At 38.4% G+C, this 13,267-nt stretch overlaps 1 long non-coding RNA gene across 1 annotated transcript in view; it reads left to right on the forward strand.

Moving 5' to 3' along the window:
* Positions 1-13,267, forward strand: part of LOC123807406 — a 50,621-nt gene that overhangs the window by 5,338 nt on the left and 32,016 nt on the right. The window contains exon 2 of the long non-coding RNA XR_006783646.1: positions 12,201-12,253. This is a non-coding gene — a long non-coding RNA (uncharacterized LOC123807406). The remainder of the gene's footprint in view (positions 1-12,200; positions 12,254-13,267) is intronic.

Below are 13,267 nucleotides of genomic sequence, written 5' to 3' on the forward strand. Positions count from 1 at the left end.
GCCCCAATTGGCGACACGCCCCCCGATGGACGGGGCAAGCGACCAATGGGCGCGGGCGTAAGGCGGGTGCACACCTCCCCCGCCTGCTCCCATTCTCCGCGGGCTGCCTTTCCCGCCGTCCCCTCCCTCTCCAGCGGAGGCCTGGGTCCGGGCAGGGTGGGGGCCGGTCTAAGCCTCATTAATCAGAGGCTAGTTGTGGATGCCGGCGGAGGAGATGCCACCCAGGGCGGGAAAAGGGGCGCGCAGAAGGGGCGGGGGCCAGATGCTTAGCGGAGGGCAGTTCCCTCCCGCCTTTGACTCAATTAATTGGACTCGGAGCTTCCGCCAGGGAGGGGGTCGGAGGTGGGGGGGGGGAGGAGACACTGCAGGGGGCGGGGGCCGGTGGCGAGAGAGGCCGCAGACTGCCCGCGGGGGCTGGGCGCAGAGAATGGAGCGGTAGCACCCTATTCTGGCCCCTCATCTCCCTCACCACCTCTCCACACGCGAGGGGCAAAAGGGGTAATGAACTTGGCTGCCCTCTCATAACCTCCTCCTACCAACACACACACACTTCTGCGAGCGGATCTCGCACTCAGGCTCAGGGTGGGCGCGCGCGCCCGCCTGCAGCGGCGCGTTTGCGCTTGGGTGGTTCCCTGGTGCCCCGCCGGCGGCTTGTTTACGAGCATCACAGTAGTCACCGGTGAGCTCCGGATCGATAGCAGCTTTGTGCCCCTTCCTGGAAGAAGAGCCAAGGTGCGGGAGGGGGCGCGGCGCTACCAGCTCCCGACTGCGGTGGTCGCACCCGTAGGCGGGTGTAGTTCCCCTGCAACCCGATCATGGGCTTTGCCCGGGCGTCACCAGCGCCATTCACTTGTCGGGTTCTCCAGAAGTTGAAATCGTCTGTTAGGGATGTAATAGGAGAAAGAGGAGGTCTGCAGGAGTTTTAAAAAAAATGCAGTTTCCATAGTGCCGGGAAGAGGGCGGGCTCCAGCGAGAAAACAGCCTCGGGAGCCGGGTCCCCTGAAGGGGTGCCCCCCTCCCACCAGGCCCTGGGCACCCAGCACCAAGGCGGCGGAGATGGGCGGTTCCAACCTGTGTGTCTTTACCAGGCAGAGACTGCTGCATTGAAGATACCCTTGAATAAGTGCTTCGAATGTTTACATCTGCACCGCTTTTGTGACTTTCAAAGTGGATTACAAATAAGGACTCATACGGTGGCTTCTCATAAATGACAAAAGTGAGGGCTACTGGTGAAGGTGGGAGTTCCTGGGTTGAGATCCTAGCAGACTCCGGGTCTTCCAGAAACTAAGCTAAAACAAATCCTCGTCTTAAAAAAAAAAAAAATGTCTTCATGAAATAATTGAAACAATAATGTTGGTTATTTTTTATTAAGCCTGGAAGTTTGCATTTGAATATCCTCTGTAGTATATAAAATCTATTTTATTAAGTGTAATGAAATACTAAATCTGAGGAAAATAAAGATTGCAAGTTTTGAAAAGGTGGTATAACCCTTAAGGTATTTCTAAGAATGTGACTTGACTCTGCTGGTTAATATTGTGTGCCAAGAGAACCCACTTACACAAAAATCATAGTGTTTTGACTTTTTAGCATGTATACATTTGTGGGTACCATAAATTTGGGAAGAATAATCAGTGAGGCAAATATAATAGACTTTGCTCAAATAAGTATATTTGAGGTTGCACCTCTATTTTAAACCATGCTTTAAAAATGCCTCTGGGAATGTCGTTCTTAAGTGTGTGTATGTATGTATGTATTTGTGTATGTATGTGCATATAGGTGTGTGTGGGTGTATGTGCGTGTACATGTGTGATAATGTGTGTGATGGGCCAACCACTTTTATGGGTATCGTACCGTGTTTTTTTACTCTTTTGAGATCCTGTTGCTCTTTCTGTGTTACAAATGTTGCCCAGTAATATGTCCACTCAGATGAAGGGCTTCTTATCTTAGAGCTTGAAGAAAATGTGGTTCAATTTTAATGGCTTTATGATGATTCACATCTCACCTTACAAGGATGTGAATGCTCCTGCCGATGTGTTTGTTCAGTAACGCCGACGGGCAGGCAGTGATCATGAGCAGTCTCTTTGCAGCACCGTGCAATGATGATTTCTTCTGAAAAATATCTTTGCAATTGTTTCGTTCTTCTCCTTTTGATTTGACTTCAGTGTAAAATTTGATTGTCACGTGTTTACTTGCTGTGCACATCAGGTGTCAATAGTGTCATTTTGGGTTTGTTTGTTTGTTTGTTTGTTTGTCACCCCCCCTTGGTACTTATTCTAGCGTAAAATGCCAGTACGCACTTACAGTGTCAGATGCTCTAAGTTGGCAGTTCACGCTTTCCCGAGGTACTGCCTCCGCCACCAGTTAGGGGCAGAAGAGGGAAGGGAGAAGAATTATCACCTGTATCACGGGTGTTCTTATACAAGAAGATCACACTTCTATAGCAAAACTTCTAACTAATTATCATTCTAAAGTCTTAGAACCTCTAAATACAATTTCCATTCTCATTAAGAAGTCAGTTCATGAAACTCTGTAATTAGAAATGTCCCAGTCTTCTTCAACGAAGGAACTCATTGTCTTTCTCCCTTTCAATTGCCAGATAAGTTGTTTATTTCTTTAAAGCTTGTTCAACACCTTGTGATTTTCCAACTGTTCTCCCATACTTTTTCAGCAAGTCAGCTAACAACATCTGCTAACCTGCTCTCCATGCAGGGCTGGTACTGCTTGTGTGGCCTATTGCCAGCAAGCAGCCTGGATGAAATTTTTTCTCATGGTCCAAGATCTTGCATTGGAAGTTCTTTTTCTTTTCATGGTAACAAAATGGTCATATCTTTTAGCAAGAAGTGCTCTTTTTTGGAAGGGGCAGGGCCAATTGTATACCATGACTCTCTCATTAAAACAAAAAGTCCTTTCTGGAATAATTTAATTATCTTTCACAAAATAGTTCAGTTCATTAAAATGTAGCTGTTAAAAATGTAGCAAAATCCATACTGCTACTAATAATGGTAAGCATCATTTATACTACTCTCTGTTTCATATAAGAAAAACATGGGTAGGAGGAGAAGAGTAAATAACATTTCAGTGCTTAAGGTTTTTCTTTCCTTTTTAACTCATAACCCTGTAGCTGTTGGACAGTATTTCCTATGTAGATGAGCTCTACCTAAAACTGACTAGGGACTAGGGACATCATTACGTGGAATACTTATGTGACCAATTAAAAAAGCTTTAAATTAAAATGTATTTTAGGAGGAGATTTTACCTCTAAAGGTTTATGTCACAAGATGCATTTGCCTTTTAAAAGAATGGCAACAATTTCACCACGTTTTGCTTTATAAATAAGGCACTTCAGTAGCTCATCTAATAAATTTCTCTTTCTCTGATGAATGAACCATGCAAAGGCAGGCTTTTCCTCATCTAGGATTCATAGGGCACTTCCTACATGTTAGCAGCGAGGTTTTTTTCACAAATATATTTGCTAATATGTTTCAACTGAAATTTCACAAGCATTTTGTAACATGGTAATTCCGAGCAACAGAGCGCTTTATATGAGAGAATGTAACTGTCATTTGGATAATTTAGTATTTCTGTATGGCATTCCAAATGTCTAAAGAATTAGGATTTGTCAACAGATTGTATCAGTTCCTTGGCAATTGTAAAAACTTTCCACTTTAGTATATATTCTGATAATTAAAAACACTGATATATTTCAAATACACTCTTTCTTAAAAATTCATTTAGGGAGGAAGGATTTTCTAAAATAAAGGAATACTTTATGTGCATATATGTTAAAGCAAACTACTATAACTTTTATAATAAGAATTCTGTAAAACATAAGTGGAATTAATACTATTTTAAAGTATGCTCACTCAGTAGGCACAAAAAGAGCTAACCCAATATTCAAAACATTTTTATTTTAAATATAATTATGTTGAAGAAATTTAAACATATCAACAACCAATTACAAGGTGACTGCAGTATTAAAACTCTTATTAATTCACCTCTAGATTTTATTGTTTGAATTTTGAAAATGTATTTCTAGATTTAAAAAAGAATTCCCAGAGACTTCCCATGGTTAAAATAAAAATTTTACATTATTCAATGTATGACTTTATTGAATCACAAAAAAGAAAAAGGAATTCACTCTAGAACATCCTTCTTCCTTGGAATGCTGGTGCTGTAATAACTACTTTTTGAATGACTAAATTGATGTCTTATATAGTGCTCCTTGTTAGTGTTCTAGTTCCCGGGTGAAAACGTTTGTTGTTTTCTAGGAGAGCAGAACAAAATTTATGCTTCCCAATATGTAGCTCATCAGCAGATGACAGAAGAAGCCTCTAAAATGACACAGCTACATTTTCTAGGAGAGGGAGGGGGGATGAACAGTGAGGATGCCTGGCAGCGTCCTTGAACAGAGAGCAAATGTTGGGAGGGGGAAGGTCAGCCCGCGTTCATTGATCCCACTGTTTGTTCTAGGAGCAAGCTTTCATCCTGTTTTTCTAAAACTGCTCCGGAGGTAAAGAGGGCACAAACCACCCTTTTCTCCAGATGCTCTAGTGTTTTGTGGAACTGAATTATAATCAGAAATCTTCCACTTTTCTGCAGTTCACGTGCTGTTACCAGGCTTGCCTTTGAGTCTGTTTTCTAGAGTTGTTTTGAAATCCAACCCAAAGATAACAGAAGAAATGTGACCCACTCTTGTGAATGCTGCCACCAACCGGCAAAGTGTCTTCCGTGACTGAACCCGGCTCTCCTGTGAGTTGTCACAGCCTGGGTGGTGAGGCTCTGTAGAAAGTTGGTTACAAACTAACATACATTTTCTTTGCACAAATCTTTAAATAAGTTGACAGAAACTATGTGAGATAAATAATGGGTGAATAAGGATAGTATAAGATGACAAATGAGGGATGGATACATTGGTAAGTTCAAGAACTTATTTTTATGATTGAGTACGTGTCAAACTAATAGGTTCACTTTTCTAATACATTTTGCATCTAAATTTGCATATTTACTTAGCAAGGAAAGCTATTGTATAAAAATGTATATCAATGTTCATTTAACATTTTAGAAAACTCAATAGCCAACAAAATAAAAATAAACAAGAATCTAAATTAAGTATTGCTTTGGAATGTTTGTTATAGCAAACTTAAAAAGCTGCAGTCAATATTTGCTTGTCTCGCAGGTAAACTTTTAATAGATTTCTCCACTAGATTAGCCTATCAATCTCTTTTTTATTTTTATTTTTTAGAATAAGCCAAAGTCAAAGCCTTCTGGAGAGATATTACAAAACAAAATTTGAAAAAAATATGGATGGGAAATAAAATATATTTTGAAGACTATATATAATAAAAACATTTTAAAGCTATGAATAATAAAGGGCTATTAAATGTCAAATGTAGCTATCTTTTTTATTAAAATAATTTCAACTTATATACTCACAACTTATTTATCAACTCAGAATGTATAAATTACATCTTCTTTCTTAATTACTTTAGTCTCAATTTTTAGGCAATGTAAATGATAAAGATATTTAAATTTGTGATAGTATTTAAGTTGTCCAAATAAAGTGAGGGCAACAGAGACTATTTATTTGCTATCAAACATTTTCTTCAGGTTCTTTTATATGTGGGTTGAGCAAAGCTTATGTATAAAATAGCAATAATAATAAATAGTGAGAGTAAGTTTATTAGTGTTTTTATATGTTAAGGCATTTGATTCCAAATAGTCTGTGGGATAAGTAAAAAAATATATTATTCTACCATAATGCCAGTGTTATAAATCTATGATAATAACACAACTGAAAATAGAGCCCAGATCTTTTAGTTCCCCTACTGGGTAATCTTTACTAACCTGTCCTGTGAGTCCGCATATGTTTAAGAAGCATGATTAGCTATTTGCATATGCATTACACTTATTGCCTTGTTTAGACCACGTATCACACTAATGATACTAACAAAACTAAGGTAACTTGAAGAAATATGGATTAGTAAGTTTCAGAAGAAAATAAATAAAGCAACAACTTGTGAAATTAAACCAGATGCCACCTTTTGCCATTTCCTGAATACTGTTAAATGTTAAATGGAGATTTCAGTTTAGATAAACACATTCTAAGAATTACTGCTGGAAGTGTAAATATCAGCCTGCATTTTCAAGTTTCCTAGTTCTTTATTAAGACGTCAGCTTATTGTCTCGCAAAAAGAGAGAAAAAAATAAGAACTACCTTAAAATTTTCTTAAAATTACATTTTATACTCTAAGAACGTGTTTTTAAACAGTAAATTATAGGAATTAAAAAGTCACTTTTTCCATTCTATTGAAAAGCACACAGCAAATGAAATATATATATGAATATTTTGGCCCATTATATATATTTTTAAAGGATCACTTTTTAAAATTTTTTATTTATTTATTTTTAGAGAGGGAAAGGAGGGAGATAGAGAGAGAAAAACATCAATGTGCGGTTGCTGGGGGTCATGGCCTGCAACCCAGGCATGTACCCTGACTGGGAATTGAACCTGCGACACTATTTTTTTGTTTTTATTTTGGTAAATGTGTACCTGATTTTAAAACTTCTACAAACTGAAAGTGTGTTCCAATTTCGAAATAATACCCATATTGCTCACAATACACATTCAAAAGGAAATTAATATGCAGACTGCAATTGAGCCTCATCATTTTTCAGTTACAGAATAATAAAAAAGCTAGTCTATCATTTACCATGCAGGCAAATTCATATCTTTCTCCATCCAAAATATAAACATTGGCAAACATTGAATTAATAACCATATGTGAAGTATTTGTTAAATATCCAATATATTTTAGGAATTGTCTAGAACAGGTCTTTGCCCCTTGGATTTTCTATTTAAAAAATAAGACACTATTTTCCTTAAATTATTTATGTTCGAGTAATTTTTCTTGTACCTTTGTTGTAATATTGTCATATGTAATTTGGAAACAAAAATTATTATTATGTTGTAACAACCATCATCTAGCATTTTTCTCAATTTTCTTAATGCTTTATTTTAATTCCTAATGTTGCTATATTAACCTCTTCTTACTAATGATACATGGTAGATAAAATGATATTCAGCTTTGAGCCCAGGAAGTTTCATAAAGTATCTTATGTCACATCAGATTACATATTCAGGAAACTTCTAGGAAAAGGTGATATGAAAATGTAGAAGAAAAGGAGAACTGAATTTCATTTGGTGAAGTAGAACTAAGTTTTAATTAAAATTCTATTTGCACTTAGAAGAAAGGTGATAGAGTGAGGCAAATTTAATTAATCTTGCTTTAAATGTCTTTTTATTTTATTGATGCTCGGTGTTGAGCAGTTAGCATTTTCATTGATTTTCAAGTAATCCTGAGCTGTTTTCAGCAGTGCAGCTTCATGTGGCCTCTGACCATCCACCTGGCTGCTAGACATCTTCAGTGGCCCCATGGATGCATCGCCACGGTCCTTCCATTGTCCAGTACTCAGTACACAACTCTGTTTCCTAATGGTGTTGAAGTCCCTGTCATTCATTTTAAAATCTCCCTTAAATATAATGAAACTATTTGCTGTTGTGTCTCACTGCTCTTTCTTATTGGTTCTTTTTTTTCCCCCTCTGAGTTTTTTAAACAAGTTCACTTTCCTCTCTTCCAAATGGTGTTTGCATTCTAACTAATTTCATAGGAGGGGGAAATCCTTTTTAGTCTCCAAGTTTGTTTTCTCGGTGGTATTCCTAGTCATGATGAGATAACAATTTCAAACATAATAATGCATAATTACAACATTTTAGTGATAATAACCAAGTGCCCATTTTATAAATAATACACGTCCATTTAAAAGCTATTAAGGGCACTTAAACTCAGTGCGTGCTTTCAAAGTTATCAGCTGAATACTTCACAGGGAATGAAGTTGTAAATAAAGTCTCTAAATTTCTTTTCATGGAAATTAGTTTTAATTAGTCGAACATCAGTAATTCTATTTAGTCTATTTTTAAGTTAATTTTTTAAAAGCTAATGTTTTGTACTACTCATCCTGCCTAATCTATAGTACAAGGAATTATCTGTTTAGTATCGAATAATAGCGACTAGACAGTTCCCAGTATGTCATCTGGTGGCAAATTCATACTAACTCCATGAAATATTTGATTCTATTAAACTTATCAATTTGTTTCAAGCATCTGCTTTGTGTTAAACACTGTGTGTGGTCCTGTGGGCACCACAATGCAGACCTACAACAGCCCTCCAGATTTTCCAGTGGCTAGGGAAGCTTCCATGGGTTTCTCCAGTAACCAAACCTTTTGCAAGGCAAATGAAATTTGCATGTCCCTGGACTCCCTATACTCAAGCCATTTCTAGGGATTGCTTTTGCAGCCAATCACCCTAAGAGATATAAGTGATGGCTCCCTCCAGGATAAACAGCTAGCTTACTTATTTCCTGCTACAGTAGAGATGGATTCCCCAAATCCGGTGTGTCAGCTGTGACAACGCCCCTGCCAGGTGGCATCCATTGGGCCTCTCCATGTCACCTCCTTGGTGCTTGGGGGCGGGGGTGGAGGAGGCAAGAGGAACAGAAGGAAGTTTCTGTGCCAGAAGTCCCTGATCTGAAAAGCTCATGTCCTCTGCTCGCATGTATGTCACAGCAGCAGGCTCATCAATCAGTTTGTAGGAAGAATGAAATGAAATCTCGGATCCCACAGTGTGCCCTCAAGAAGCTCACAGTGCAGTGGGAGAGAGAGAACCTAGAGGCACATAGCCAAATCAAAGTGCTAATATGCTAAGTTCAGAAATAAGTTCAATTACATAGGGGAGATTAGTGTATTATAAATTTTACATTTTATTTCATCGAGGAGAAGATAGATTATAGAGTTGGCATACTGGAAAATATATCTGAAGACACATTAAAGTTGGATCCGTGTCTTCCACTAAAATGTCAAATGAATCAAATATTTAAATATTAAAACATGAAACCATAAAATTTAAAACTATTGATAAATGTGACTTTCTGAAATAGAAGTTTGTGGGAAAAGATACAGTAAAATAAAATCAAAGTGAAGATAGCAAACTTGGAAGAAATTGTAGCCAGTATCACAGATGAAGTGCCATGTATGTATGTATGTATGTATGTATGTATGTATTTAAAAAGTTTGCAGTGGAATGGACACTTGAAACAACCTACTGAATTGTTGGGGAGATAAAGAAGAGAAATAGAATAATACCTTCTAGGTCCTTCCATATTGTTGAAAATTGTCATATAGAGAAAGACAATACCATATAATTTTGCTTATATGTGGAATTTAAAAAACAAAGTAAAAATAAACAAACAAAGTAAATAGAAACAAGCATAGATATAGAGAACAAATTGATGGTTTTCAGATGCAAGGGAGGTTGTGGGACTGGATGAATAAGGTGAGTGAAAGGAATTGAGAAATACCAATCGGCGGTTATGAAAATAGTCACAAGGATGTAAAGCACAGCATAGGGAATACAGTCAATAATACTGTAATAACTATGTATGGTGTCAGATGGGTACTAGACTTATTGGGGATAAATACTTTGTAAGGTATGTAAATGGCTAAGCACTGTGTTGTACACCTGAAACTAATGCAATATTGAATGCCAACTGCAATAAAAAACTAAAAAACATTTAATTTTACATTAAAATAAAAAAAAGGAAGGCAAGGCTCAGTTAGGATAACCCTGTGGGAGCAAGTGCATGGCTTGAGGGGTTTTTTCATGGGAAGAAGTGTGATACATGGCAGGTTGACTTCTTAATACCTTAATAGCTCCTGTATGAGAATAATAAAGAGACCAAAACACATATAAAAAAATGGGTGAAGGATCTAAACACAAAGTTCATAATAATGAAGATAAATGCAAGAAAGTCTTAAACATGAAAGCTTGCTTAACCTCTCATAATAAGATAAATGCAAGTTAAAACCACAGAGGGCTACAATCACTCACCTATCAGATTGGCACAGGTTGAGAAGTTTGATCACATGATTGTTTGCCAAAATGTTGGGAAAGGTTCCCACACAAGGTTGCTGGTGGGACAGACTGAGAGAGCATCTATTAAAGGCAATTTGACTGTATTTATCAAAATGGCACATGGTCACATTCCTTGACCCACAATTTAACTTCTAGGAATTACTTGTACAGATATGAGATAATCTCTTTATAAGGGTATTTATTGCATTATTGTTTAGAATAAAAACTTATGTGTGAAATAATATATATTGAAGTTTCTACATTACAGTCTTGTCTAGGACAGCAAAAATTCAGAAGCAAGTTGAAATGCCAAAAAATGGGAACTGATCAAATTGTGTGTGTGTGTGTGTGTGTGTGTGTGTGTGTAGATATATGTACATATATCTTATCTATTTATCTATTTGTGTGTATATACATAGCAGAGTACTGTACAACTCTAACATAAATGAGGTAGCTCTATTTATACAGACTCATATTTGAGGATACAGTATAAGGTGGGAATATGCCACAAAACAGCATATATAGTAGGGTGCTACATTTTTATGAAAAAAGAAATGTGTGTGTACAAGCACAGACACTCTACAAACGTACCCACAAAGCAGGCCACACTGCAAACCTTGGGCTGGACAGGGCTTGGGAGACAGGGGAGGACTAACATTTCACCAAGTAACCTTTTTGACTTTGTAAATTGTGTAATGCATTAATCTATTCAAAGTGTAGACAGAATTTAATTGTTTAAAGCTCAGTAGACCTAGGTGATAGTTTGAGTGTGAGGGAGATAGGGAAGAATCCGAAATGGCTCTGGAAAAGCCTTGCTCAGGAACTGCGTGGCCAGCAGCTCCCTCCCCTGAAATAGGGTAGACTAGCCGAGGAGGAAAAGTCCAGAAGAGGAATTGAGAATGATTCTAGACACTGGAAGTTTGACATAACTGTCGCACTGCAAGAGAGGGTGTCAGACTACTGGAGAGGTTTGGGTTGGAGATATCAGTTTGGGAGCCAGGAGCATACAGCTGCATTTGAGTCTGTAGAGCTAGCAAACACCATAGTTCAAGAGACAACACAGAGAAGACCACCCAGGATTGTGCCCAGACCACTCTAACATTTAAAGTCAGAGACAGGAAGAGGAGCCCACAGAGAACACTCTAGAAGAAGCAGTCCTTGAAGCAGGAGAAAACTAGGAATCACGGGAGTGAGCAGAGGAGACCATGGCAGAGGGATCAGTGGGCTATGGATAAGGATGCTGAGTAATTCAGTGAGGTGGGTCTGGCAACGTGGAAGCTGTTGTTGATCTAGACATGCTGAGTTTCCTCATGTGCAGTGTTCATGGTAGTGGGGAAGGTTGGAATGCAGCCCAGGGACAGCATGAAAGATGGCTGGGGTCCCTGGAGATGACATTTAATGAGTGAAGCACTTTCACTCATTATGAGTTGAAAGTCCTGGACTGGGAGGAAAAGTACAGACCAAGAAAGGCACTGAATTCTGAGGAAAGCTGGGTTGGGAAACAGCAGCATCCTCAGAGAGCAATGAACATTTGGAACCAGGTTTCAGATAAGACTCAGATTTATAGTGAAATAGACACTTTAAAGAACCTACTAGAAGTGTTTGGGAGATAAAGGAGGAAAAATTACGGTGGTTGAAAGGCAAGGACCAGTTCAGATAACTCTGTGGAAGTAGGTGGATGGCTAGAGGGGCTTCTGCTATGAACAGAAGTGGGATGCCTGGCAGGTTAAGTTTTAATAGTGTCTGTGAAGATGCTAATTAAGCTGTAGCCAGAAACTGAGGCCTGGCATTAGTGGGAGCACTCAAGACCCACCTTCTCTGTGTTGCTTATGTTGGCGCCCATGACAGATGCAGCAAACCTGCTATGGGTGAGCAGAGGGGCTCCAGCCATGGGGTGCTTGGTGTAGGATAGAGAGGAGCAAAGATCCACATGTGCCTGGGGTCATTCTGTATGAGGCCATGCCCACACCCAGCTGTCCTGTCTGCATAGTGGGCCTCCATCATTCTTCTGTCTTGCGGTTTCCTTGCAAAGCTGGGAACCCCCATTACTGACTTTCCCCCAAAGTGACTATCATCTTAACCTTTCTCTTCAGCTTTTGCATTTTGGGAATATGGATCAAACTCCCCTCTTCCTTGACTTTGAAGCTGACAGCTTGTTAAAACTTATTCATATAATACCCTAGAATGGATGGAACTTGTTTATATTCAGAAATTCCTTTTATATGCTTTCAGGTCAAGAATTTTCAGAGATTTCTCCATTAGAAGACTTTCAGATGCCACCAAATGTATGGGACCAAATACGGACATCATTTTAAGTATACATGAAAACTAATGCCCAACCTTCATCCTGTCCTCATTGCTACAGGCTGTTCTTTCTTGACTGCACATCCACAAAGAGGTTCTCCTGATGGCCCTTGTATCTGCCCTGGATATTTGCGGGTTTGCTCTTACATGATACTATTTCTAAACAACCTACCATACAGTAGAGATGCTCGATATATGCTTGTCAGGATCACTCTTCATTTTTAGATTATGCTTGCATACTTTTTCCTCGAATTAACATTTTGGTGGTTATAGAAAAACTCAGATTAACATATCAAGCCATGAAAAGATACAAAATAACCTTAAATGCATATCACTAAGTGAAAGAAGCCAGTCTGAAAAGGCTATATACTGTAAGATTTCAACTATATGACATTCTGGAAAAGGCAAAACTATGGGAACAATAAAAAAATCAGTGCTTATTGGAGTGTGATGAGAGATGAATAGGCAGAGCACAGAGAATTTTTAGGGCAATGAAAATACTCTATGATATAATAATGGATCTATGTCATTACACATTTGTCCAAACCTATAGAATATAAAACGCCAAGTGTAAATCCTAAGTAAAAGATGGACTTTGGGTGATTATGAGGTGTCAATGTAGGATCAGTGTTGGTAAAAAAAAAAGTGTGCCGCTCTGGTGAGTGATGTCTAACAATGAGGGAGGCTATGTATGTATGGGGCCAAGGGGATATCTCTCTACTTTCCTCTTAATTTTGTTGTGAAGTGCTCTAAAAAAGTCTTAAAATGGAAAAAATAACAACAAAAAACTACCATAAGAAAGTACTAAATGTCACTGTATTTTATATTTTAACATAGTTATTTTATATTATGTCTATTTTACTGAAAAAAAAACTGCCATGAATAAAGCATATCACCTCTATAGAGAGGGTTCAACTAACACCATGGTTTCCCTACTGTAATGAATAGACAAACCAAAGCATAATATTTATTCCAAAAGATGTTCTTATTTCAAA

Source organism: Phyllostomus hastatus, unplaced genomic scaffold (assembly GCF_019186645.2).
Source record: "Phyllostomus hastatus isolate PE091 unplaced genomic scaffold, TTU_PhHast_1.1 phas_scaffold_46, whole genome shotgun sequence".
NCBI classification, from domain to species: Eukaryota; Metazoa; Chordata; class Mammalia; order Chiroptera; family Phyllostomidae; genus Phyllostomus; species Phyllostomus hastatus.